Source organism: Oncorhynchus tshawytscha, linkage group LG10, assembly GCF_018296145.1.
Source record: "Oncorhynchus tshawytscha isolate Ot180627B linkage group LG10, Otsh_v2.0, whole genome shotgun sequence".
Lineage (NCBI taxonomy): Eukaryota > Metazoa > Chordata > Actinopteri > Salmoniformes > Salmonidae > Oncorhynchus > Oncorhynchus tshawytscha.
Window position 1 is genome coordinate 70,560,460 of NC_056438.1, and position 13,470 is coordinate 70,573,929.

The following is a 13,470-nucleotide window of genomic DNA, read 5'->3' on the forward strand; positions in this document are numbered from 1 at the left end:
CGTCGTCCCCACATCCTCGGAACAGGAGGTTATATTGTCGTCAAGGCTTTATATAGGAAGGGAGAGGAGGGCGTGTTTGAAAACTTTCATAACCCATGTCCCTTCACAGGGGCGGGCCTCTGATTGAGCAGAGCCCTAACCTTATGAAAACCCAAATCTCTCATTTGGAAGCTAAAATTACATTTCATCTCTTCACCAATAATTTTATATTCAAACATTTAGATTGAACAACAATTCCATGTGAATCCGATAACTCTGATGTGTAGACTTTACACTGTAGAGTTTATGTCATCTTATCATTGATGAGAATGTCTCAGATGACAACCGAACTGACATCATATTGATTAAGTAGCACTGCATATGTTCAATTGGTCAGATTACCAGAATATAGTTTATTTCCCCCCACCTTCTGATGTTCCCAGAGTCTCTATGTTAACCAAGGGGTTTTCAAATGTAACATCAGTAGGGTAGAGAGAGGAAAAAGGGGGGAAGAGGTATTTATGACTGTCATAAACCTACCCCCAGGCCAACATCATGACACTCCTAAAGGGACAATTTCCATCAGGAAAAAACAGGTCAGCGGAGAGACCGGGGTAGAGGTTGAATCTAGCCCCAATCATCCCCAACAGCAAGGTTGTTTATATTACAGTTTTTCCCACTTGTTAAAACACGTTTGCTGAAACAACATCTCAGGCCCTCAAAACTCTAAACACAAAACACAGAACAGTTAGCATATTTCCCCAAACTCCACAGACATCTTGCAATATGAAACACAGCATTCAAAATCATGTACTCCCTGCACGAAATGAAACTCTGCTAACTAATGAGACATACACACACAACAAATGAATCTAACTTAGTGACAACCGAGATCACACTGATGTGATACATTCAAAACAATACTATCAGAACCTATTTCAGTGTAAAGACTAAGACCAAGTCAAATTGTATGTCACATATGCCGAATACTACAGTTGTAGACCTTACAGTGAAATAAATGCTTACTTACAAGCCCTTAACCAACAATGCAGTATTAAGAAAAAATAAGTGTGAAGTAAAAAATAGATACAAATAACAATAACAATAAATAAAGAGCAGCAGTAAAATAACAATATTGAGGCTATATACAGGGTGTTACGGTACAGAGTCAATGTGGAGGCTATATACAGGGTGTTACGGTACAGAGTCAATGTGGAGGCTATATACAGGGTGTTACGGTACAGAGTCAATGTGGAGGCTATATACAGGGTGTAACGGTACAGAGTCAATGTGGAGGCTATATACAGGGTGTTACGGTACAGAGTCAATGTGGAGGCTATATACAGGGTGTTACGGTACAGAGTCAATGTGGAGGCTATATACAGGGTGTTACGGTACAGAGTCAATGTGGAGGCTATATACAGGGTGTTACGGTACAGAGTCAATGTGGAGGCTATATACAGGGGGTACCGGTACAGAGTCAATGTGGAGGCTATATACAGGGTGTTACGGTACAGAGTCAATGTGGAGGCTATATACAGGGTGTTACGGTACAGAGTCAATGTGGAGGCTATATACAGAGGGTGCCGGTACAGAGTCAATGTGGAGGCTATATACAGAGGGTGCCGGTACAGAGTCAATGTGGAGGCTATATACAGAGGGTGCCGGTACAGAGTCAATGTGGAGGCTATATACAGGGGGTACCGGTACAGAGTCAATGTGGAGGCTATATACAGGGGGTACCGGTACAGAGTCAATGTGGAGGCTATATACAGAGGGTGCCGGTACAGAGTCAATGTGGAGGCTATATACAGAGGGTGCCGGTACAGAGTCAATGTGGAGGCTATATACAGGGGTACTGGTACAGAGTCAATGTGGAGGCTATATACAGAGGGTGCCGGTATAGAGTCAATGTGGAGGCTATATACAGGTGGTACCGGTACAGAGTCAATGTGGAGGCTATATACAGGGGGTACCGGTACAGAGTCAATGTGGAGGCTATATACAGGGGGTACCGGTACAGAGTCAATGTGGAGGCTATATACAGGGGGTACCGGTACAGAGTCAATGTGGAGGCTATATACAGAGGGTGCCGGTACAGAGTCAATGTGGAGGCTATATACAGAGGGTGCCGGTACAGAGTCAATGTGGAGGCTATATACAGAGGGTGCCGGTACAGAGTCAATGTGGAGGCTATATACAGAGGGTGCCAGTACAGAGTCAATGTGGAGGCTATATACAGAGGGTGCCGGTACAGAGTCAATGTGGAGGCTATATACAGGTGGTACCGGTACAGAGTCAATGTGGAGGCTATATACAGAGGGTGCCGGTACAGAGTCAATGTGGAGGCTATATACAGGGGGTACCGGTACAGAGTCAATGTGGAGGCTATATACAGAGGGTACCGGTACAGAGTCAATGTGGAGGCTATATACAGAGGGTACCGGTACAGAGTCAATGTGGAGGCTATATACAGGGGGTACCGGTACAGAGTCAATGTTGCGGCTATATACAGGGGGTATCGGTACAGAGTCAATGTGGAGGCTATATACAGGGGGTACCGGTACAGAGTCAATGTGGAGGCTATATACAGAGGGTACCGGTACAGAGTCAATGTGGAGGCTATATACAGAGGGTGCTGGTACAGAGTCAATGTGGAGGCTATATACAGGGGGTACCGGTACAGAGTCAATGTGGAGGCTATATACAGAGGGTACCGGTATAGAGTCAATGTGGAGGCTATATACAGAGGGTGCCGGTACAGAGTCAATGTGGAGGCTATATACAGGGGGTACCGGTACAGAGTCAATGTGGAGGCTATATACAGAGGGTGCCGGTACAGAGTCAATGTGGAGGCTATATACAGAGGGTGCCGGTACAGAGTCAATGTGGAGGCTATATACAGAGGGTGCCGGTACAGAGTCAATGTGGAGGCTATATACAGGGGTGCCGGTACAGAGTCAATGTGGAGGCTATATACAGAGGGTGCCGGTACAGAGTCAATGTGGAGGCTATATACAAGGGGTGCCGGTACAGAGTCAATGTGGAGGCTATATACAGAGGGTGCCGGTACAGAGTCAATGTGGAGGCTATATACAGAGGGTGCCGGTACAGAGTCAATGTGGAGGCTATATACAGAGGGTGCCGGTACAGAGTCAATGTGGAGGCTATATACAGGGGGTGCAGGTACAGAGTCAATGTGGAGGCTATATACAGAGGGTGCCGGTATAGAGTCAATGTGGAGGCTATATACAGAGGGTGCCGGTACAGAGTCAATGTGGAGGCTATATACAGAGGGTGCCGGTACAGAGTCAATGTGGAGGCTATATACAGAGGGTGCCGGTATAGAGTCAATGTGGAGGCTATATACAGGGGGTGCCGGTACAGAGTCAATGTGGAGGCTATATACCTCTCTTTCGATTCGTCTGAGATTCCCAAAGATTGGAAAGCAGCTGCGGTCATCCCCCTCTTCAAAGGGGGGGACACTCTTGACCCAAACTGCTACAGACCTATATCTATCCTACCATGCCTTTCTAAGGTCTTCGAAAGCCAAGTCAACAAACAGATTACCGACCATTTCGAATCTCACCATACCTTCTCTGCTATGCAATCTGGTTTCAGAGCTGGTCATGGGTGCACCTCAGCCACGCTCAAGGTCCTAAACAATATCTTAACCGCCATCGATAAGAAACATTACTGTGCAGCCGTATTCATTGATCTGGCCAAGGCTTTCGACTCTGTCAATCACCACATCCTCATCGGCAGACTCGACAGCCTTGGTTTCTCAAATGATTGCCTCGCCTGGTTCACCAACTACTTCTCTGAAAGAGTTCAGTGTGTCAAATCGGAGGGTCTGCTGTCCGGACCTCTGGCAGTCTCTATGGGGGTGCCACAGGGTTCAATGCTTGGACCGACTCTCTTCTCTGTATACATCAATGAGGTCGCTCTTGCTGCTGGTGAGTCTCTGATCCACCTCTACGCAGACGACACCATTCTGTATACTTCTGGCCCTTCTTTGGACACTGTGTTAACAACCCTCCAGGCAAGCTTCAATGCCATACAACTCTCCTTCCGTGGCCTCCAATTGCTCTTAAATACAAGTAAAACTAAATGCATGCTCTTCAACCGATCGCTACCTGCACCTACCCGCCTGTCCAACATCACTACTCTGGACGGCTCTGACTTAGAATACGTGGACAACTACAAATACTTAGGTGTCTGGTTAGACTGTAAACTCTCCTTCCAGACCCATATCAAACATCTCCAATCCAAAGTTAAATCTAGAATTGACTTCCTATTTCGCAACAAAGCATCCTTCACTCATGCTGCCAAACATACCCTTGTAAAACTGACCATCCTACCAATCCTCGACTTTGGCGATGTCATTTACAAAATAGCCTCCAATACCCTACTCAACAAATTGGATGCAGTCTATCACAGTGCAATCCGTTTTGTCACCAAAGCCCCATATACTACCCACCATTGCGACCTGTACGCTCTCGTTGGCTGGCCCTCGCTTCATACTCGTCGCCAAACCCACTGGCTCCATGTCATCTACAAGACCCTGCTAGGTAAAGTCCCCCCTTATCTCAGCTCGCTGGTCACCATAGCATCTCCCACCTGTAGCACACGCTCCAGCAGGTATATCTCTCTAGTCACCCCCAAAACCAATTATTTCTTTGGCCGCCTCTCCTTCCAGTTCTCTGCTGCCAATGACTGGAACGAACTACAAAAATCTCTGAAACTGGAAACACTTATCTCCCTCACTAGCTTTAAGCACCAACTGTCAGAGCAGCTCACAGATTACTGCACCTGTACATAGCCCACCTATAATTTAGCCCAAACAACTACCTCTTTCCCAACTGTATTTAATTAATTTATTTATTTTGCTCCTTTGCACCCCATTATTTTTATTTCTACTTTGCACATTCTTCCATTGCAAAACTACCATTCCAGTGTTTTACTTGCTATATTGTATTTACTTTCCCACCATGGCCTTTTTGCCTTTACCTCCCTTCTCACCTCATTTGCTCACATTGTATATAGACTTGTTTATACTGTATTATTGACTGTATGTTTGTTTTACTCCATGTGTAACTCTGTGTCGTTGTATCTGTCGAACTGCTTTGCTTTATCTTGGCCAGGTCGCAATTGTAAATGAGAACTTGTTCTCAACTTGCCTACCTGGTTAAATAAAGGTAAAATAAAATAAAATAAAATAAATAAATATACAGGGGGTACCGGTACAGAGTCAATGTGGAGGCTATATACAGGGGGTGCCGGTACAGAGTCAATGTGGAGGCTATATACAGAGGGTGCCGGTATAGAGTCAATGTGGAGGCTATATACAGGGGGTGACGGTACAGAGTCAATGTGGAGGCTCTATACAGGGGTGCCGGTACAGAGTCAATGTGGAGGCTATATACACGGGGTGCCGGTACAGAGTCAATGTACCGGTACAGAGTCAATGTGGAGGCTATATACAGGGGGTGCCGGTACAGAGTCAATGTACCGGTACATAGTCAATGTGGAGGCTATATACAGGGGGTACCGGTACAGAGTCAATGTGGAGGCTATATACAGGGGGTGCCGGTACAGAGTCAATGTGGAGGCTATATACAGGGGGTGCCGGTACAGAGTCAATGTGGAGGCTATATACAGGGGGTGCCGGTACAGAGTCAATGTGGAGGCTATATACAGGGGGTGCCGGTACAGAGTCAATGTGGAGGCTATATACAAGGGGTGCCGGTACAGAGTCAATGTACCGATACAGAGTCAAGAGATCTTCTGTTGAATCTGACAATTAATCTTGATGGTTGATCAGTCGTCTCAAATAAAACTGTGAAGGACTTCGGCGTTACTCTGGACCCTGATCTCTCTTTTGACGAACATATCAAGACTGTTTCAAGGATGTCTTTTTTCCATCTACGTAACATTGCAAAAATCAGAAACTTTCTGTCCAAAAATAATGCAGAAAAATGAATCCATGCTTTTGTCACTTCTAAGTTAGAGTACTGCAGTGCTCTACTTTCCGGCTAAAGCACTAATAAACTTCAGTTAGTGCTAAACACGGCTCCTAGAATCTTGACTAGAACCAGAAAATTTGATCATATTACTCCAGAGCTAGCCTCTCTACACTGGCTTCCTGTTAAGGCAATGGCTGATTTCAAGGTTTACTGCTAACCTACAAAGCATTACATGGGCTTGCTCCTACCTATCTTTCCGATTTGGTCCTGCCGTACATACCTACACGTACGCTACGGTCACAAGACGCAGGCCTCCTTACTGTCCCTAGAATTTCTAAGCAAACAGCTGGCGGCAGGGCTTTCTCCTTTTGAGCTCCATTTTCATGGAATGGTCTGCCTACCCATGTGAGAGACGCAGACTCGGTCTCAACCTTTAAGTCTTTATTGAAGACTCATCTCTTCAGTAGGTCCTATGATTGAGTGTAGTCTGGCCCAGGAGTTTGAAGGTGAACGGAAAGGCAATGGAGCAACGAACCACCCTTGCTGTCTCTGCCTGGCCGGTTCCCCTCTCTCCACTGGGATTCTCTGCCTCTAACCCTATTACAGGGGCTGAGTCACTGGCTTACTGGTGCTCTTCCATGCCATCCCTAGGAGGGGTGTGTCACTTACTTGAGTGGGTTGAGTCAATGACTTGATCTTCCTGTACGGGTTGGCGCCCCCCCTTGGGTTGTGCCGTGGCAGAGATCTTTGTGGGCTATACTCGGCCTTGTCTCAGGATGGTAAGTTGGTGGTTGAAGATATCCCTCTAGTGGTGTGGGGGTTGTGCTTTGGAAAAGTGGGTGGGGTTATATCCTGCTTGGTTGGCCCTGTCCAGGGGTATTGTTGGATGGGGCCACAGTGTCTCCCGACTCCTCCTGTGTCAGCCTCCAGTATTTATGTTGCAGTAGTTTATGTGTCGGGGGGCTAGGGTCAGTCTGTTATATCTGGAGTATTTCTCCTGACTTATCCGGTGTCCTGTTTGAATTTAAGTATGCTCTCTCTAATTCTCTTTCTCGGAGGACCTGAGCCCTAGGACCATGCCTCAGGACTACCTGGCCTGATGACTCCTTGCTGCCCCCAGTCCACCTGGTCATGCTGCTGCTCCAGTTTCAACTGTTCTCCCTCCGACTATGGAACCCTGACCTGTTCACCGGACGTGCTACCTGTCCCAGACCTGCTATTTTCAACTCTCTAGAGACAGCAGGAGTGGTAGAGATACTCTGAATGAACGGCTATGAAAAGCCGACTGACATTTACTCCTGAGGTGCTGACCTGCTGCACCCACGACAACCACTGTGATTATTACTATTTGACCATGCTGGTCATCTATGAACATTTGAACATCTTGGCCGTGTTCTGTTATAATCTCCACCCGGCACAGACAGAAGAGGACTGGCCACCCCTCATAGCCTGGTTCCTCTCTAGATTTCTTCCTAGGTTCTGGCCTTTCTAGGGAGTTTTTCCTAGCCACCGTGAACCGGCCAGGCAGAGATAGTTTCATTTAATAAACATGTGGAACTCTACGTACGCTGCGCCTTGGTCCGAGTACGATTACCACGACGATTGTGACAACGAGATGGATTTTGGCCGACATTCTGAACATTTTCTCATCGATGAAACATTTAATCTCCGTACAGTTTTCTGTTTCCAAAACTAGACTCTGTAGCAAACATTGTGGACTCCGTTTTGTAGACTTTACTCTTTACTCTCAACTAGCCTACCTGGTTAAATAAAGGTGTTCTCAACTAGCCTACCTGCTTAAATAAAGGTGTTCTCAACTAGCCTACCTGCTTAAATAAAGGTGTTCTCAACTAGCCTACCTGGTTAAATAAAGGTGTTCTCAACTAGCCTACCTGGTTAAATAAAGGTGTTCTCAACTAGCCTACCTGGTTAAATAAAGGTGTTCTCAACTAGCCTACCTGGTTAAATAAAGGTGTTCTCAACTAGCCTACCTGCTTAAATAAAGGTGTTCTCAACTAGCCTACCTGGTTAAATAAAGGTGTTCTCAACTAGCCTACCTGGTTAAATAAAGGTGTTCTCAACTAGCCTACCTGGTTAAATAAAGGTGTTCTCAACTAGCCTACCTGGTTAAATAAAGGTGTTCTCAACTAGCCTACCTGGTTAAATAAAGGTGTTCTCAACTAGCCTACCTGGTTAAATAAAGGTGTTCTCAACTAGCCTACCTGCTTAAATAAAGGTGTTCTCAACTAGCCTACCTGGTTAAATAAAGGTGTTCTCAACTAGCCTACCTGGTTAAATAAAGGTGTTCTCAACTAGCCTACCTGCTTAAATAAAGGTGTTCTCAACTAGCCTACCTGCTTAAATAAAGGTGTTCTCAACTAGCCTACCTGGTTAAATAAAGGTGTTCTCAACTAGCCTATCTGGTTAAATAAAGGTGTTCTCAACTAGCCTACCTGGTTAAATAAAGGTGTTCTCAACTAGCCTACCTGCTTAAATAAAGGTGTTCTCAACTAGCCTACCTGGTTAAATAAAGGTGTTCTCAACTAGCCTACCTGGTTAAATAAAGGTGTTCTCAACTAGCCTACCTGGTTAAATAAAGGTGTTCTCAACTAGCCTACCTGCTTAAATAAAGGTGTTCTCAACTAGCCTACCTGGTTAAATAAAGGTGTTCTCAACTAGCCTACCTGGTTAAATAAAGGTGTTCTCAACTAGCCTACCTGGTTAAATAAAGGTGTTCTCAACTAGCCTACCTGGTTAAATAAAGGTGTTCTCAACTAGCCTACCTGGTTAAATAAAGGTGTTCTCAACTAGCCTACCTGGTTAAATAAAGGTGTTCTCAACTAGCCTACCTGGTTAAATAAAGGTGTTCTCAACTAGCCTACCTGGTTAAATAAAGGTGTTCTCAACTAGCCTACCTGGTTAAATAAAGGTGTTCTCAACTAGCCTACCTGGTTAAATAAAGGTGTTCTCAACTAGCCTACCTGGTTAAATAAAGGTGTTCTCAACTAGCCTACCTGGTTAAATAAAGGTGTTCTCAACTAGCCTACCTGGTTAAATAAAGGTGTTCTCAACTAGCCTACCTGGTTAAATAAAGGTGTTCTCAACTAGCCTACCTGGTTAAATAAAGGTGTTCTCAACTAGCCTACCTGGTTAAATAAAGGTGTTCTCAACTAGCCTAACTGGTTAAATAAAGGTGTTCTCAACTAGCCTACCTGGTTAAATAAAGGTGTTCTCAACTAGCCTACCTGGTTAAATAAAGGTGTTCTCAACTAGCCTACCTGGTTAAATAAAGGTGTTCTCAACTAGCCTACCTGGTTAAATAAAGGTGTTCTCAACTAGCCTACCTGGTTAAATAAAGGTGTTCTCAACTGGCCTACCTGGTTAAATAAAGGTGAAATAAAATTGGAGAAAAAAACCAAATAGAGAAATAAAACGTCTCTCTAAGGTCAGGGTGTGACAAATAAGGATTTAAAAGGACCGTCCTCTTTCTAGGAGATAAGAAAGCTCAGGAAATATTTACGGGTTTTTTGGCACACATTTAAGTAACCATACCAAACGTAATATTTCATACTAATTAGTGTCCCGGATTTACATTTACTAGGTTTCGTCTAGTCTATGAGACCAGGCTGGTAATGTGCATGCCCACTGGCATGTGGACACGCCCAACCACTGCCCCCAGCTATGGGATAATAGCCAGTTAAAGAGCTACAAGCATCAAAGGGTGGAGCACAATGGCCGGAAGCAAATGTCAGGAGGATCTGTGCCCCCTGATCTACTCTGATGCTCCAGGACTTGGGGAGATTGAAGGAAAAAAGACGGTAACTGTTACCCTCTAGTTTTCCAATTGTAAAAAGTATCAATTGTCCTTCTTTATTCCTATCCTTATATCCATTTATATGCCTTGTTTCTATCAGTTATCATTAATGTTTGTTTTAGTCTGTTTTAAGCTGCGGGGAGGAAGAGGCCTCTTCCCTCAAAAGGGTTTAGAGCAAGATAGAGGAAGTGGTTCTTGCAGCTGACTCCCTTCCTGCAGTGGTGGCCTCTGTGTGTAGGTCACACTGTAATCTTTTGTCATTTATGTTTCATTTAGCTGATAGTCCTTGTACATCCAAAAGGACATGTGTTAAAAACACAGATTTAGCCACATTATAGACAAGGACTATAGAAAGTACAGTACTCCCTTGTTCAGCTTCCCAAGACAGGCCTGTGGTCCTAAATCCTTTGTGGTCGAATCAGACGTAAAGGTTCAAGTTTAATGGACACCTAAACCCTGTTGTCCTGTCTTATTTGGTAAAAGCCAGTTGAAAGTAGGCTCAGCAAAGTATTGCATTCAGAAACCAGATCATACAGGCATAGTGTTACATTAATTTAGAACGTTATCCTTACAAATGTGTGGGGTGATCACATTAGAGCCAAAGCAAACTAGCAGTTACACTCGTGGATAAAGTTCTTAACAGAAAAAAGCATGGAAAATATACAATACATTAAATAATAAATGTTATTTTATTCCCACCAACTAACTCTTGCGGTTGCCGTCGCAACAGAGTTAATTGGGATTTCTTTCAGTGCAGGTCATACAAACAAAAATAGTAGGCAGTTAAAACAGTATCACAAAATAAAATACAAAACATCCATAAAAACAGAAGAGTATTGTCCTCACTAATGTGCCTGTAAGAGGAAGTTACTAGACTATTGAGATACAGCCACTGGGTGTATCCTTCACGTCAAGTCATGTTGGGAACTTAGGGGTCAGTGGTTTAAGAGTAAGAGGCCAAGGTGAGAGTAGGGGGTAATGGTAGGGTGTAGGGAAAGACTCATTTGTCACCTTTCTGTCCAGGGACTTGCATCTTGCATGTCCTCCTCCCACACTAGATCACTCTTCAGAAAAGACTGGCTTATCATCCCTCAGCTCTGACACACAACACACATACACACAAACATGGAAATAGGGGAACATTACTAATAGTGTGTCTGTGCGTGTACCTGTGTACCTGTGTGTATTTGGGGCGGGAGCACCAAGAGCCTTATGTTAACGGGAGAGCCCACCTGCACTCGGCTGGCCAGGTGCCTAAACAGGAACAGGATATGACATCACCCGGTTGTCCTGGGTTTCTCTGGTGTAAAATAACTTTGTGACAACTGTTGATGTAAAAAAAAAAGGCCAGATGGGACTCGTCTGAAGGAAACCTATACAAACGAATACAAACAAATGGGAGTATGGAGGTAGTTTTGTGCCAACTAAAATAAAGGGGTTAAAGCATTGGACCCTTTTTTTCAATTTCCGCCTAAAATGACATACCCAATCTCACTGCCTGTAGCTCAGGACCTGAAGCAAGGATATGCATATTCTTGATACCATTTGAATGGAAACACACTGAGGTTTGTGGAAATGTGAAATATGTGTAGGACAACATAACACATTAGAGCTGGTTAAAGATAATACAAAGAAAAATACATGCATTTTTTTAATCATCTTTGAAATGCAAGAGAAAGGCCAGAATGTATTATTACAGTTTAAGCACAATTAACATTTTAGCCACTAGATGGCAGCAGTGTATGTGCACAGTTTAGACTGATCCAATTACATTTTTGTTGGTGTGGTTTGTTAATACATTTTCAAACTCATAACTGTGCACTCTCCTCAAACAATAGGATGGTATTATTTCAATGTAATAGCTACTGTAAATTGGACATTGATTGAACGAATGGGACAGAAAATAAACCCTTTCATATACGTACATTCTTGTGAATTGTTGCGTTATAAATGGTGTAGTGTGGTTTGGTTGCATTATTCAATAGTGTAGTGTGGTTTGGTTGCATTATTCAATAGTGTAGTATGGTTTGGTTGCATTATTCAATAATGTAGTATGGTTTGGTTGCATTATTCAGTAGTGTAGTATGGTTTGGTTGTGTTATAAATAGTGTAGTTTAGTTGCGTTGTTAAATAGTGTAGTATGGTTTGGTTGCATTATTCGATAGTGTAGTATGGTTTGGTTGCATTATTCAATAGTGTAGTATGGTTTGGTTGCGTTGTTCAATAGTGTAGTATGGTTTGGTTGCATTATTCGATAGTGTAGTATGGTTTGGTTGCATTATTCAATAGTGTAGTATGGTTTGGTTGCATTATTCAATAGTTTAGTATGGTTTGGTTGCGTTATAAATAGTGTAGTTTGGTTGCATTATAAATAGTGTAGTTTGGTTGTGTTATAAATAGTGTCATTTGGTTGCATTATAAATAGTGTAGTATGGTTTGGTTGCGTTATAAATAGTGTAGTATGGTTTGGTTGCATTATAAATAGTGTAGTTTGGTTGCATTATAAATAGTGTAGTATGGTTTGGTTGCGTTATAAATAGTGTAGTATGGTTTGGTGTAATATGTTTTAGAAGAAAAGTAATTGGTTAATAGTTTGTGATTACTGGCAAGTATTGGCTACCGTGATTCTTATAGTAAATTTGAACTGCGGACCAAGAATGTCGTGTTGCCAGCCATGACGAAAGGTAAGGCAAGGATGTGATGTGGATTGAAAAGTAGAATTCTCTTTCGCCACCAAGCCCCGTTGTGGAAACAGGGCCTATGTATAACGTGTATGAGACTGAGTGCTGATCTAGGATCAGTTTTGCCTTTTATAGTAGATCATGATGAATAACATTACATGGACAGGGGGGACCTGATCCTAGATCAGCACTACTAAACTTGAATTCAGGTCTTAAGCTCCTCTCCCTAGTCAGTTTTGACCTTATGCTGTTAATTTTAATAAGAAGGCATTAGAACCAGGAGAACACAACAACAACACATTAGAGAATCTCAAGTAAAAGTGAAAGTCACCCTGTAATATACTACTTGAGTAAAAGTCTAAAAGTATTTCATTTTAAATATACTTAAGTATCAAAAGTAAACGTAATTTCAAAAATATACCTAAGTGTCAAATAAGAATTTCAAATTCCTTATATTAAGCCAACTAGACTGCACCTGTTCTTTATTTATGGATAGCCAGCGATGTCAGGATCTTCTGAATGAATGGACCAAGGCGCAGCGTACTTAGAGTTCCACATGTTTAATAAAGATGAAACTCACCAAAAACATTACAGAAGGAAATTTAACGTGACGTTCTGGGCTGCTCACAGGCAGCTACACAAAAACAAGATCCCATAAACAACAGGTGGGAAAAGGCTGCCTAAATATGATCCCCAATCAGAGACAAGGATAGACAGCTGCCTCTGATTGGGAACCATACCCGGCCAACAAAGAAATAGAAAACATAGATTGCCCACCCTAGTCACACCCTGACCTAACCAAATAGAGAATGAAAAGGATCTCTAAGGTCTGGTATGGTATGGTGTGCTGTAGATATATGGATCTTACCCCTTCATTTAGGTCACATCAATGTTCCTGGAAGTATTACCTCAGGCCAAACCACTGACTGTGAGCTCAAAGCCAACTTCATTACGCTTTCTACTATTCTGTTTACTGTGTCGGTGCTTAAGTGTGTACTCTATATGTGTGTGTGTGCACATGGAATACACC